Source organism: Lichenostomus cassidix, chromosome 3, assembly GCF_008360975.1.
Source record: "Lichenostomus cassidix isolate B80296 chromosome 3, HeHo_3.0, whole genome shotgun sequence".
Taxonomy (NCBI): Eukaryota; Metazoa; Chordata; class Aves; order Passeriformes; family Meliphagidae; genus Lichenostomus; species Lichenostomus cassidix.
This window is the reverse complement of record NC_139483.1, coordinates 17646715-17662903: the sequence shown is the minus strand read 5'-3', so window position 1 is coordinate 17662903 and position 16189 is coordinate 17646715.

Sequence of the window (16189 nt, the reverse complement as noted above, 5' to 3'; positions counted from 1 at the left end):
TTCTGTGCCCACATATGTTGTTTCTTCTTTTAGCAGGTTGAATGCCTGCCATTCAATCACTGGGAGGGATTTGCCAGGATAGACCCAGCAGACATTTCTGTAGTCTGAAGAGGGAGAAGATAAGGATTCCAATCCCCATTTTATAGTGGTGCTTCTGCTATTTTCAGAGATGAGAAAGAGCTACATTATTTTCTAAGATCACCACAAACAGAGCTCTGCTCCAAATTTTTGTGGAGTTCTTCTCCCTGGTCTTGCTGCAAAATATGCATTGTATATCCTCTGATAGTTCAAGCAAATTAAGTCCCATTTTACAAATGGAAAATACGGCAGTCAGCAAAAAGGATGAAGCTTGCATTTTTATATAAAGCTTCATTTAATGTCCTTTGAAACCAGTGTAAAGCCCTGCATTGACGTCAGCGAGCTTTCAGTCAGACTCATGCCACTGTAAATGTAAATTCAAGCTTTCCAGTGGCAGAACTCATGTAATAAACCCCATTTTTGATGTACTGAACAGTGCAATCAGGCTCCCCTTTGATCATCCACAGCAATCTCCTTCTGTGGGTTTAAAGCACGTTATGAAGGGAGGAAAGCATCATCAGCCTCAATTTACAAGGGAGAAAGAAGAGGCAGGAGGAGACAAGATGATTAGCAAGGCTGGCTACTACGTCAGTACAGAAACGAGAACGTAGCACATGCTTCCTGACACCAAACTGGGCTCTTATTAGATAAGCCACACTAATAAATGGATCTAGTTTATTACTGATATATAAAACAATCCTTCCTCTTTGTCTTCCTAGGCAGAGCTTTCAGAAAGAATGAGTTCCAAAACCTTCCGACACAAATTCCAGTCGATACAGAGGATAAAAACCCCACAGCCAAGCAAAATTAACCAAGCAAAAAGGACCCTTCCCAAGACATAAACAAAAATGGAATGGTGCACTGTCCTGGTAAAATAAAAGTGAAAAATTCAGTTTCACAGTTGAAAATTTCCATATAGCTTGGGGCAGGTTTAACACTGTGTGCTGGCCCTACACAGGTGTAAAAAGGAGTAAAGCCTGATCTAGTTGTGTTAGGTGAAGAAAACACATAGTTATTTAGTTCTTAAAAAAAATCAGATTTGTTCAAATCAAGCCCTTATCTAATATTTTATGCATTATTTCCCCTGCTCAAAACCTACAGCACTGTCTTGCACCACTGACAGTGATTTGCAAGTAGTTTGCTTTCCCCAAATTTCAATAGACAGCATGAAGACAGCAATATCAGATTGCTTGCCAGAGATCCTCATCATCTATGCAGAGAAAAGCCTGATTAATTAATCAGTCTTTACTTAAGCACAGAAGAGGAAAGGAAAGCGGAGATACACAGGCACTCCAAAAGAGACTCTGTAAGGAAGTGTTATTTTTAATATAAAAGATTGGCTCACAATGCAGTGTTCAAAGTCAGAAGGACTTAAAAACCACCTTCTATTTCTGTGAGCAGAGCAGCAGCAGTCAGGAGAGCTCTGGAGCCCACTGCTACTCGTGCATCAGCAGCCAGCCTGTTTATGTAAGCTGCCAAGCATTAATGTACCCAAAATCACAGAGCACACAGTTTGTAAACAGGCAGGGAATGCTGTGGTGCCAGGGACACACACTGCACATCCTCCAGCCCCTCTCGCAGACGAGTGGGAAATGCCATGCTGAACTACCTGGACCTGGCACTCAGCGGCGCCTCCACAAGTCGGATCCCAAGCTGCCAGATCAATGTTCCCTCGGATGTGTCCCTGCTCATCGCTGTGACATCCCCTGGCAGGTCCAGTTAGGCTCAAGAGCTTGGTATTACCTATGTCCTCCCCCTGCAGCAGCACAGCTCCCGTCCTTCCCCTCTGCCAGGCCTGGGAGCACAGCGGCTGCACACCACAGCGAGCTGATTATAGCTTTAATCACCTCCTGGGCTAGTTAATAGCTCTGTTTCCTCGCTTGGTGGGCAGTGTTGTGCCCCTTTTACAATCTCCCTTGCTGGGGGAAGGAGGCAGCACCCCAAGCCCTCCTGTCATTTCCTCCTGCTGCTCTGCCAGAGCCCAGGTTCTGCCAGGGGACTCGGGCACTGCCATGCTGTTCAGTGCTCACCATGGCATTTCTTAGCATTTGACACACAGATCCTGAAATGTCCATGCATTTTTCCATGTCATAGGACATGCAGAATATGGCCAAGCTACTGCTACAGTCCCCCCATCCCCAGCAATCTGTTTCTCCAGGGTGCTGCTATGTCTAATCCTAAAATCCAGTCCCTTTCCTTAGCTATTTCCTATTCATCTAGACGACCACAAGCAATAGCTTTCCTCTGTGTCAGAGGAAATCCTTCCTTTAGATTTTGCCTTGCCCCAGAGGGGGTCTCAGATGGCTCAGAGACCTGGCTGACAGCTTCACTGGCATGAAACACATGAGGATCCTTTATGCAGATGGCATCTGAGATAACACTGTCTGGTTGGACCTAAGGAGGTCAAAATCATAAACTATTTTAAAAGAGGCCATTCAGATGCAGCTAGTGAATTACAAAGTCTGGGGAGCAGGGCTGTGTCTCTCTCCTGCTGGGTGGTCGTGATGGGACCTGTTCACACCTCAGAGATGAACAGTTTTTCCATTAAGACAAAAAATATAAAAAGCATCTGTATTTATTTGCAGCAGCACTTTCATCAGAGCTGCCTGGAGTAATATTAGGACTGTGTCTCCACGGAATTTACTAATCATCCATAAAATACATATGTTCCTCCCCTGGGACTCGTCAAGAGGGCTGGGGGTTGATGGGGCTGAGTCCTTCTTGGTGATAGGTGAGAAAGGGAGCTTTGCCTACTGGAAAGGCTTGGGCATCACTGCCAGAGAAGGCTGTGATTTAATGCTAGGAAAAACTGTATCCTCTCAGAAAATGTGCTTGGACTAGATTTTATGTAAGTAAATTCAGAAAAACCTTACTCATTCTTATGTCACTAATCCAGGCACCTCATAATTTGCAGAGGGAGGGGGGAGGAGAGGAAAATCGACACACTGCTGCTTGCCAGCCAAAACACAACACTGATTCCTCACTGCTTGGATCTCATTAATTTTCTGCAAGACAACAGCAGAGTATTTATTAATACACAGGAAGCCACACACATCCCCCTGCAGGCATTTATTGCCTTTGCTCATCAATAACTGCTGTGTCTAGCTGGACGTCTGTGCACAAGCAGATGGAGATGCACAGCTTTTGACATGCTACCTTTTAATGGTCGTAATGAAATGAAAGTATGCCAGTGGCTGCTATTAGGGACATCATCCCTCTAATTTCTGTGTTGTTGAAGCTCAAATATTTTGCAGATCAGGATGTAGTGCCTTAATGTATCCTAGAGACAAGTCAATCTTCCTCTGCATCGTTGTGCCTTCCCTGCTCTTGCCAAGACAGCACAGTCATTATCTCCTCCGCTTTTCCATCCTTCCCTCTACCCACAAACACTTCAGAGGCATTGAGTAATTCAGTCACTGATTCTCAGAGCTGCCTCCTTACCTGCTATGAGAGAGCCCTTCTCAAGAAGAGCAAACAGCTTCAGGGTGGCTTTGAGGAAGTAAGACAGCCTGAGTGCACAGTGTGGGGTCTCCTGATCAGCAGGAACACACATGGACAAACCCCAACATGTGTCAGACCAACAGAGTCACACTCAGGGACTCAGTGAGCTTCTGCTCCATGAGCGATGGATGTGTTTTAATCAGCCCCAGGCAGGACCCAAAAGCCCATCTCTGCATAAGCAGAATTTTAACCAGTTGCTAAAACCTTTCCCAGGAACCACATTGCCCTCAGACATAATGATCTCATCATGCTGCTTGCTGGCTTTGTGGTTCTCCTTAACAACTCCTGGTTCTCTCGCTCCCCTTTCCCTAGGAATGCTGCATTTTTCCCACACAGGCACATAATTGTCAGGGCCAAATGCTGACATCCACTTGGTCCAGAGTTACTGCTCCACAAGCACACCACCATGTTATGAAAACATTCCAGCATCCACAAATCTGTCTTATTCCTCCTTAATCAGGCCCTGCAACACTTTGGAACCACAGACAGCAAGAAGGAACTGAACAACTGAACTGAACTGAAAAAGCTCCCCACTCTGCTTAGCCACAGTCAGGAAAAGAACAAGCAGAAGAGGTCAGTTTGGAGAATCTTCCAAGGAATCCAGCTCCTTGTTTTTCTGGAAACAGGGCACTGGTGCATAACCAAAACCCCAAACCCAGCCCCATGTAAGTCACCCACCCCTCTCTGTCAGGAGTGTTTCACCACTGCTGCTGCTTTAGGCACTTCCAGCAATGAAAACTGAGACCAGGTTTCATGGGCTTTAGCTGTGCTATGATTCACACTTTCCTGCAGTTATTATAATTTAATGATATTGTTATATTTGATCCTATTACATCTAATTAGATAAGACATGGGCTTATGATGAGACTGTACCTCGCACCAGTCGATGGCAGTTTAGTTTTATGTGACATCCAGCATTTTGAGAATTTTAGTTCCCTTATAATTCCAGCTCTATTCCAAGTTCATGCCACCTTTCTAATGAGAGGCTGGATTCCTGTCTGCCTTTGGGGCTCCCAGTCTGGAGGCCTGGGGAACACATCCCCCCGAGAGCAGAGGCAGCACAGGAGCCACATCTCACCATCCTTTGTCACCAAGGTTCAAGGCAGGAGTTGATTCCATCAACCCATCATTTCCTCTGATGGGAATTGTCATTCACAACTGCCCACTTCCACTCTCTCCAATCAGTCAGAAAATGTCATTACTTGAGCAACCTCAGCCATAACCTATGTCCTGATAACCAAGTCCCCCCTTCCTTATCAACAGGGGACAGATGTTGAGAGAGGATCATGGCTCTGCTTATTATCCAGAAAGCTACTTATTCTTGAAATGTCTTAAATTTGCTTCTGTTGAGATATTTAATTCAATTTTGTCTCACCCCAAATTTTAAGAAACACTACTCAGTCCTGCCTAGCAGCAATTCCTATGGCCCCAGTTTGTTTCAGGACTTAGGAAAAGGATTCTATGGACCCTGGCAGCAGAATTGTTTGTTATTTTTATGGAATTGTCATAGACTGCAAGTGATCACTGGTAAAGAACTTCTTTCAGATTGGCAGCAGTTCAGTTTCCCTGCCCATGCACACAGACCAAGAACAGCAATGCCTTGAAATTGAAACTGTGAAGGCTGAGCTGCCACTCATTAAAGTTCTTACACATTAAAAAAAGGAAGAAAGCATATATTAATGGAGGACTGCAAGTTCCAGCCTCCCTCCAGCTGGGTTTTAGTGCTGCTGAAATCCATTCACTGCTGACACATTCCTCATATGCCACAGGTATCTCTCAGCTTTGGGAAACTCCCTGGCTGCACTGGATCTGGGAAGTGACCCGACAGGACAGATGGACTGACCCTGTCACCCTTCTGCTGGGCCATGTGGTCAGCAGGAGCTACAGAGTTAATGCTCAAACTCCACACCAAATTAGTCTTTCTCCAGGAGAAACTTAAAGACCATGCTGTCCATTAGGGAGGAAGGAGATCACAGGAACACAGTGCTTCAGAAATTGAATTTGTCAGGTCAGAGTAGCTTAGAAGTCAGGCATAAGGTTTACTTCTTTCTGATTAGAAGTTAATTTAAGTTATTCATTGGAATGCCAAAACCCAGCGTTACATTCAGGATTGTAATGCTGTAAGTATATAAAAACCTCAACACAATTAAGGTAAAAAACACTGTAAAATACATTAATAAAATAATTACATTAAATAATTATCCCCTTATTTGCATTCAAAAAGAAATCCTTTAAAGGCTTACTGAATAAGCTTGAAATAAAATTAGTCAATCAGCCAGCTAGTCTGTGATTAGGAGGACAGAGAACAGGCTGGCTAAGTGTTTGTGGAGGATTATTTCTGTGGCATTCAACTGCAGGGTCAGGCAAGGAGAAGATGATGAAGAAAGAGAGCTGAGCAAGGGCAAAATAAAGAGGATGGACTACCAATAGTGGGAAAAATACTCTGTCAGTGGATTGAGGTCAAATTGTGAATATGACTGATGGTCACCACTGTCCATGGAGTCAGGGGCTACAGGCAAGTGATAAAAAGTTGGTGTTAACATGAAAAGGCTTAAAAATCTGGATTTATAGGTAGCCCTTTTCAAACAGATACACAGATTTTGGGTCAAACTGCCAACATCAGTGAGTAATTTTGAAAGCATGGGTACAGAGAGGCAGATATATTTTGTAATAACCCCAACACTGTGATTTTGATAAGTAGATTGGAATTTGAACTTTCACTGATTTATTTTCTGGGTTATAGTGGAGTTGATAAGGAAGAAAAAAGGACCACCTTTTCTGAGAAATGTTGCATTCTGCCTGGAACAGGATAACCAAGTAGTCAAAACATAAGGAGGCAGGGAGGAGGAATCTAGAAAAGAGAAAAGAAAATAAAGGAAAATAATTTATCTCAAAATTTCCATTCACAGAACACAGCCAGAACCTGGGAAGAAGAGCAAGAGGAACCAGGTATGTGGAAAAATCATCAAAGCTTCGAGCTCCTTGGGAGCTTCAGCTTCAGACAGCATCCACAGGGCTTTTGAGATCAGACATTTGAGAGTGTTTCACTTTGCAGGAGCTTAGAAGCTTTGGGGACTTCAGCCCCAAGGCAATAAAAAGGACAATAAAACATTTTAAAGGAAGGTTTATTCTTAAAAATTTACTCCAACTGCTAATTGCAAAGATGCTTTTGAGTAAATTAGATTGCTGAAATGCTGTGATCACAGGTCTGTAAAAGTTTTGCTAGCAACTTTCAAAAAATGCTACAAACCTCTACAAAATAATTTAGAGGACTCAACCCTAGTATCACCCATGCAAGACTAAGACAGTGCAAGCAAGACACAAAATTCCAAAATTTTCTTTTCATAAAGAAAAGTTGCTGAAAAGTTATTTTAAATAATACCTTTTACCTCATCCATGGAATTATCTATATGAAATGTTACAAATATCCCTAAAACCTGTCCTGCAAAAAAGGTGCAGATGATTTAAAAAGAAATAAGAGGTTAATTACCAACTAAATAACATATATCTGAAGTACCAAAATATCAAAATCCCCTTGAGGCATAATTTGCTTGCTTCTAACTCGACCTTAGATGGCAGGTTCTCCACAGGATAATGACCTCATCATAATTATGAACCATTTTTTTCTTTCCAGCACATTTTGGGCTGATTTTCTTACAGTGTATTGTGGGGTTTTCTACCAGCTTTCACTGCTTGTTCTCCTTTATCACAGAGAAACAGAGAAACCAACTTCCACATGTTGCTTTCTTCCCTTTTTGACTATGTTAAATATCAAGCCTCCTTTAATTCAGCACTAATCATCTCTAGTGAATATTTAAACCCGTTTTCTGCCTCTGTGAATATTCCTGGACTAACAAAAGCATTCCCATCCTGTTACCACATGCAGCACATCAAGTGTTTTCAGAGTGAATCCAGAGAAGTGCACCAAGGCAGGAGTGGAAATCAGTGATCTTTCATCACTTCCAGCCCAAAACATTCTGTGGTTCCATGATTTGCTCCTTAGGCCACAGCTTCTCTTGAAGGACTTCCAACCTATCTTCTTCCATCCACATTTTCTGCAAGGAGAACTGAGCCCTGAGCTGTAGGCAATTCCCTCCTCTCATTCTTCAGATGGAATGCTGAGAGTGAGAATTAAGACCACACTTTAGCACATCAATGCCTGCCTGCCCAGAAAGAGGATCAGAAACAAGAAACACCCCCTGACAGAGGTGCAAGGTGAGATCCCAGGTCGGGCAGATCAGCCCCAGCTGTGACCACTGCCCTGGCTGGTGGCAAGGCTTGGAATCTACAGTTTCCAGAGCTCCCAGCTGGGCTGGATCCTCCCAGGGATATCCAGCAGGGAATGTCCAGCTCAAACACATTTCAGCTCAACAGCAAATGAGGAGTTGCACTTGTCAAGACTGCAAACATAAAACTCCCACAAGTCCTTCTCTTGCTCTTGCAGGATATCAAGTGAAGGATTTTCCCAGTAAACATAGCTGAGTGCTTCTAGTCTGAGTGCTCCCCCAGAGGGGATCAGACAAGCATTAGCAAGGGAGAAAAGTAATACCTGCATAGAGTTTGTTGTTAGAAACCATCATCCAGAAGGGAAGCTTCACTTCCCTCGAAGCCTGGCAGGCTGAAGAGACTGAAGTGGTAGTTTGGGAAAGCCTGAAACTCTGAGGAGCCTCTGTAAGTCAATATTTTTCTAAGATCTCTCAAGAGCATGAGAATACATTGTTATTTTCTATAAACAGAACTTCACCTTCACATTAGGACCCAGCTGAGGGATATGTGTCTATTTGTAGCCCTTTTGCCACCAGATAGTCTTGGTAGAACTAATACATTGCCAACACCATCCAGGCAAGGCACAGCAGCCTTGCAAGTGCTGTCAGCCACTGACATGGACATTTTCCCAGTTTCCTTTCCCAAGCATAGCCCATAAAGTCTGGTTTAGCAGCAGCACAACTGCAGAGCCCATGCTGTGGGACAAATTGCCTGGAGACAATACAAACCTGACAGAGGAGCCTCTTTATGTGCTTTCCCTCCTACCATGGCCAGGCTGGACACTTCCCCTACCTGGTTCCAACCACAGGTGAAATCTTGGACTCACCTGGAAGGGCAGCAGCCACATTTCAGGCTGCCAAAAACTGGCATTGTTTCAAAAACTACCTACACTGAGCCATTTAAAAGATGGTTCCTTCACAGATGACCAAAAAAGTTTTGGGGAAAGTCAAAGCATTTCTTTTGACCAGCAACTTTATTTTGTTTTAGATATGCATTCAGAAGGTGAAGTCCTTTTTTGGGGTGAGCAATTGAATAGCTTCATCAGTAAAAAGGTCAAAGTGACATGCTCTGACCTTATCAAAAGGTTTCTTTCCAATTATTTTCTAAACAAAACCCTTAGGAGAATTATGCATTCTATGCAATGTCTTGCTGTTAATGAAATTAATCATTTTCCTAATGAAATTTAAATTATTTTAATCTTCCTCATTAATAAAATCAAAACATCTTACTCCAAGCACTCTCATCAGTTCAAGTTAAAAAATTATTACCTAAGAATACAATGGAAATAGATTAAATCAGCTTCAGATATTCATAAATGGGTGCTCAGCCTTGGCACTGACCCAGCATGGAAAATTTTAGCCCTAAATAGCTCAGGTTCAGTCAAATTATGAGGAACTGAAACCTGAGCCTTCTCATGATAAGTGCAAGGAAGCCACAGTGAGACAGACAGAGCCAGCAGGGCGATGACAAAGCACCCAAGTCCCCTCTGTGAGAAAACAGAATTTAACTTTTATGGCAAAAGGACTGCAGGGAATACAAGATGACCAGAGGTCGTGTTTCCAAATCCCCACTACTTGGCAGAGACCTGTCATTGTCCCTTAAATCCTGGTGAGGGGGCCTCTCACTTCTGTGCCTGATTTTCCCTCTGAGTTCCATCCTCTGCTTCTTCACATCTCCCTCACTTTTCAGCAAGGTGGTTATGTGTTTTCCACCCTTCAATCATTAAAAGCCTCTCTTTTTTTTTCACCTTAAAGGTGAAAAAGGAAGCAAAGAGAAACACCATTTCCAGCTGAAACAGAAAGGAGAATTTTAATAGGCAAACCATCATTATTCTGTGGGTGTACACATTGTGCCTGTAATGCTACTGGGGCCACCTGGCAGAGAGAAACATAGAATAGGAGAGGTTTGAGAAGCAAAAAATACTATAGCAAACTTCCTTGGGATGTTAGGATGATCCAGAAATCCTTTTGCCCAGTTTCCCCATACATGACCCTTACTCTGACAGATTGCACTAAGCCATGCTTCCTTTGCTTCCTCATGTACATCGTGTGGTCATCCCAGAGAAAGCAGGGCAAAGGTAGCAAGAATTTATTTACTTAATTCCCCAGTGGTTTATCCAGCCACTTCCAGCCCAGCCACCTTGGGAATTCAGCTGGGAGAGCTATCAGGCTGAGCATACCCTGGGCTGGATGGCTTGCAAGAGGTCTTTGCAAGCTGGGGAGTGGAGAAGGGCTCAGCCCTGCAGGTGCTCATCTTGAGATGGGCTGGCACTGCCCAAATGGCCAAGCACTGCATCCTGATGCAGGAACATTTCCTGAGCCTGTGTCTGACCCCAGCTTTGCCCTTCTAGTCTGGGTAGCCCCTGACTCCAAGCTCCTAGCACGAGGATTTCAGGATGATTGCAACGGCACTTCTAAAGACTCAGGTGCAATTTCCTATGTCTTTTTGGAGGAAATTTCTGAAAGCACAGCTTAGACTCAAGTCACTGAGGACAGCAAGAAAACACAAACCTGGCCTGTCAACAGCACTCATGAAAGCCCCTGGCAGAGCTTTGTGCAGATATCCAAGAGGAAAGGGGAAAAAGAGTAGGGAGAAGCACAAGAGCATGGGTCCTTTGCCCAAGAGTACTCTCTGAATTGCATCCCCTGGCTCTAAAGCAGAGGCTGTGGCACTGTAAAGCCATGCCAGCTCTGTTCAGTGGGGCCAGGGAGAGCAGCTCCCACCACACAGTGCTTTTGCTGCACAGGCGATGGTCTCTGGCACAGGCAGCAGCCCCACCACACTCTCAGCTGGGAGATGCTGGTGCAATGGTTCACCCCTCACCAGCAGTGGTTAATGGTCAGACTCGATTTTAGAAGTCTTTTCCAACCTTAACAGCTCCATGATTCCCTGACTGCCTGCACTGCAGCACCTGCCAAAGCAGTGCTCTCACTCAGCCTAAGGTCAGGGCTGCACAGACCTGTGTGTGCACCCTGCCAGTCTCCCAAAATGCTGCAGAACCCCTCACACCCTGGGTCAGCTCTGCCGTGGATGGTCAGCCCAGCCAAGTGGAAGTCCCTTCGGGGCTGTGCTGGAAGCTGGTCTTTTCCAAATACGTCGAAAACAGAAGGCCAGGGCTGGATGCAGGTTTGCTGAGATCAGGGCTATTCTGGTGCAGACAGGCTATGTGCTGCTGATAGGGAGGATTAATGAGCCAGGCTGCTCATCCGTTGCAATTAGAAACAACACTACAACTATTTTGGTGCCATTTCTGTGCTGAGCGCTCAAACAGCTTATCAGCCCCTTCTGTATCTGAGTGTAATCATGGCTTTGTTAAATACAGGAGGGTAACAGCCTTGCCTACATGGTGCTCTGCCTTTGGAGCTAAGGTGTGCAGGACCACTTGCTAATGCTCACCCAGCAGAGAAAGGGGGTTAGTGAATGGCACTGGCAAGCCTTCTGTGTCACTTTGTGGCAGCTGGAATTGCTCTGGCATTTCCAGTGCCCATGGGACAGCTGGACAAAATGACCACCTAATTTGCTCTAGCTGCAAGGAGAAGGACCTCAGTGTCTGAAGTTGTAGCTAATCAGCAACCAGCTGAAGGTTTAATAAATGGTTCTGTGGCATTAGTAAAGGAAAAGGGATTCTAGCCCCTGGGCTTGTTCCTCACTGACCTGTGGCCATGGACATCCCTCTCATTTGCCCCAGCTGCAAAATGGGAGAGACAACACCTATCTAAAGGATGAGGTTTTGATTCCTGCATCCATATTGTTATTTACAAAGGCCTTTACAAAGGTTATTTACAAATCGTTATTGTTATTATACTCTGAGGCAGAGAGGACTTCCAAGCAAACCAAATCCTCTCTTGAATACAACATACTATATTTTATACACACCCTATGGAGCTGTAAACCTTTTATCTGCCTAGATTCCCTGACAAAGGTTACATATTTGTGACCATGCATCAAATCCTCAATATGCTTCAAAATTCAGAGTAGTAACTGGACTCTTCAAACTTTCTGAGATTGTTACTGTTGCTACACACAAGAGTTCAGACAAGTGAGCTGGAAGCAACAGCTCACCCAGAGCACTGGAGTTTCCTTTCCAGGTGCTGTCACACCCCAGCCCAGAAGAGCTAAGCCCAGAGGAGTTTCTCCACAGGTTGCACTCCAGCAGGTCAACAGCTGGACTCCATGCCATGTCCTGATGGTGACCACAGCCCTCAGCACTCAAGGAGCACAGCTGAAAGCTGAGAAGGGGCATAAACCATCAGTGTGCCCCTCAGCACCTGTTTGCCTCACACTGGAAAGGAAACCCTACAAGCTGGCATCAATAACTGCAGAAGTTCAGTCCCAGGTGTTGAAGTGTTACAAGACAGAGCAAAGCACTGAGGCAGATGCACAAGGCATCAAAGCTGGATGCCTTGAAAAGAGCTTCCAAACAGATCCTAGCAGGGCAAAGCTCAGTTCAGGACTGCCAGACCTTGTTCAGACCTCTGAAAACATGAACAGCTTCTCAGCCAGCTGTCAATATCTGTTTTTCACACCAGCATCTCCTTCCACCACCCCAGTGGATTTTAACAACCAACCTGAATATACTCTCATTGATGCTGCTGCCAATCCTCTGGCTAGCTATTTTGTACCTGCATGTGTCCTGGACCAGAGAGAGATCCTACAATCCAGCAGCTCTCTATCCAGAGTCCTGCATCACAGACAAACCTTTGCCCATCCTTATAGCAACTTACTATGCTGCTCTACAATGTGATCTTCTTTAAATGCTCCACTGCTGTCTGCCAGAAGCGCAACTTGATATGAAACTCACAAGTGCCAGACAGCTCCTTCATCTCTCCATGACAAATAAATCTTCAGGATTAATCCATGCTCTCCAATGTCACTTCTTATATATAGACAATCAAAGAAACTAAGGTACAGAAGTGTGAAGACAAGGCATATGAGTCAAATTACATTTAACCTCTGGTTTAGTAATTTATCTAACAGAAATAATTTGCTACATTTTTAATTTTACTCTTTGGTTCACATGAAGGTTTTTTCAAGTGTTTCTGTACTGTGCTGAACTCTTCCCCTCCAAGATACAGCCATTCTTATCCTCAGGAATAAACCTGTAGGTTATTTTTCCTTGCCACTGAAATGAACCCAGCCCTGAGGCAGGAGCTCACAGGCTCTGTGCTCAGTCTCACAAACTCCCGTCACAGCCCAGGAAGACACTGAACAGATGGGCATCTCACAGGGCAGGATTTAAGCCAGACTGGATCCAGCCAAATTCAACAGGACCTCAGACAGCTTCCAAGGCCAGGGACTGCATCTCTACATGCTGCAGGATACTGATGCCATAAAGATGCAAAGAGCAGGGCAGGTCAGTCACTGAGTCAGCAGCAGGATTTCTGGGTGCACCTTGGGTAAGTTCTGCTCATGTTCCTCACTCTGGCTCACAGCTCACCTGGGCAGCACCACCTAGAAACTGGCCTGATGCTCTGCAGGTGATTGAAATATGCAATTTTGCCATCCCAGCAGTGCCCCTTGTTTCTAGTAAGAGGTAGTTGAAAGCTGGAATTGCAGGACATCTTGGGTTCTGGGCTCCTGAGAAGAGATGCTGCCAGCAATTAAATCAGACCAGGAGCCCATCAGGCCATTAATCCTGCTGCAATATGCCTTAAAAATTACTGACTTTAAGTTGCTTTCCTCCAGTCTGAGGAACGACAAGACTGGAAAAGATACAGAAGGCAGCTAAAGCAAGACAAGAAAGGAGCCTGCTTGTCCAGCTTATGATCCACGGAAGGGCCTAACAGACAGAGTGAGACAGCAGAGGAAAAGGAGCACTGGACTGAGCAGAGAGATTAATACTGCACCCAGCAGCGGGAGCATGACAGGGGCTGGCAGCACCCAGGATCACTCCAGGGAACACAGCAGAACCTGAACTTTGTTTCCAGCAGCTGCTCACTCACTGGGAAAACAAATGGCTCTGATCATTGGCTAGTGATCTCAGGCTGGCTCAAACCATTTGGAACCTGCTCATCAGTATCTGCTCTGTGGTACCTACAGAACAGCAGACAAAGAGGCCACAGGAAAGCAGATACCTGCTAATGAGACAACCCTCAGCTACTGATCTCTCTTTGATTCCCTCCTTAGCTCAGTCAAGAGATAGCAGGCTTTATTTTTGTCCTCCCTACTGAATCAGCATCCTCAGTTCCCAGAGGCTTTTTTGTTCTCCCTACTGAATCAGCATCTTCAGTTCCCAGAGGCCTTCCTGCTGCTGCTAGTATACATGCTGGGAGCCAGCTTCACCATGGCTAAGCAGGACTGGAGGCCAAAACACTATGTCATCTGCCTTTTCCCACACCCCCTGTGGCTCCTCAGCTCCTGCCTGTGCTTTCAAACACACCTTCCTGCAAGGAGGCCTGGCAGATCTTGTGCTTAAAAGGCACCAATGGACTTCCCACACAATTGCTTTGGCTTAAAACACCCCTAGTCTGTGTCTGTCAGGAGAGTAGGGGAGGGATCTTTCATCTGTCTTTTCCCAAAGGATGCTGGGCACATCTGTGAAAGGTAAAGCCCAAAAAGCCTCAGAAAATTATCTGCCAAGACAAAAAGGGGGATTCAATTAGCCCCAGTGTGACCAAGAAGAATGAAGCGTATGAGCTGCTTAGCATGGAAAGTTAAACAATCTCTCGGCTCTGGAAGTCCAACCCTAAAGTCAGGATAGCTTGCAAGATGAATGAATTGAACAGTTTTAGCTTTAATAGAGCTTTACAGCAGATCTTAACAGTCTCACACACTGATAGGTCACCATTTGTCAAGAGAAAGTAAATTCACAACCAGAAGCTGCACTTGCTCCCAACACCCTCCCTGCCTTACTTTGTAAGTTGGATCTCAGGGACTCTCTCACAGGACGTGGGCAATGTTCTCAGAAACAAGCACTCGGGAGAAATGGAAAATGAGTTATGAGGGAATCAGTCTTCCAGGACTGTGCCTATTTTTGCACACCTCGCACAAGAGCACAGTGCTGACGCCGAGCAGGGAAAAGCAGGTCCTGGTCTCACTGACACCCAAGCATGAATCAAAGGCTACTGAATGATTTTCCCATTCTTTTTAACCATGCCTCATCTTGGAGTGGCCGAGGGGGGTGTTGCAGCCAGCAGTAAGAGCAGGGAGGGGTGATCAAGCCTCAATTCTGTCCTTAAAGTCATAAATAACCTTTCTGGGTGTTCCTGTGCCAAAGCAACAGTATCTGTTTAAATCCCAACACAACTCTGGCCCCCATCCATTCAGCCGTGCTCCCTCCCAGAAATGAGGGCACATAATTATTTTTTTTCCTGGGTAGGAGCACATAGTCCTCAGGCAGAGGCTTTCTACTGACATGCAGGCACATATTCACAGTGCATCATACTGGGCAGCAGAAAAGGATGCAAAAGGTGCACACAGGCAGGGCTCCTCAGACAAACTCATTGAATTTTTCCTACCCTTAGCATGAAGATGCTAAGTGATCGTTTACTAGCTTCAATAAATTCTGCCTTTAAAAAAAATCAGCATTTCCCTCCAATCTGTTCCCTGGCGAAGCAATTCTCAGGCTGCCATTTCCCAGAGTTGCCTTCAATGGGACATAACCCCCCAGAGATCCCTCCAAGGAAATGGTCAGCATGAAGGAAGGGTTTGATCAGCCCATCTCCACCACCAACAAACCCACAGCAAACTCATCTCACTCACAGCCTTGCACTGCCCTGCCCCATCATTTCCAAGCTCATCACACTGGAGAACAAAACCAGGCACTGCTCCTCACAGTGACAAACACAGGCTGACAGGGTTCCTGCAGCACAAACTCCAGCTCCACATCTATGCATGGAGCAGCAGCAGCCACAATGCTCAGCCTTCCTGAGGCAAACACATCAGATCCTCTGCTGCCAGCGACTCACTCAAGGCTGCAAGAACTACTCATGGGCTTAAGTAAGAATTAAACACCAGTACTCACATGGCTGCAAACTTCATCCTAAAGCAGTGTGGTGGCCGAGGCTGAAGCAGAGCGAGGATGCTGTGAGTCGGTGCAGCACAACTTTCCCCTCCCTCAAGATGTTCAAACAGGAACAAGCAAAGCAATAACATGGAAGATCAGTTTTGAATCAAGTCCTCCTTCCCTTCATGCTGGGTCCCAGGCATGCAGCTTGCACACTCCCTTTGGTGAATAACCTGTTTCCCTGGCAGAGCATCAGTGCTATTACACAGTTTAGGGCCACAAACAGGCTGCAAGGACCAACTTTTCAGCCCTGCTCTGCTTTTGGCTGCCCAGCCAGCCCTCAGCCCTGCTGCTGCTTTTGGCTCTCTGGCAAGAAAGGTTTTCTAACCTCCTCCCTCC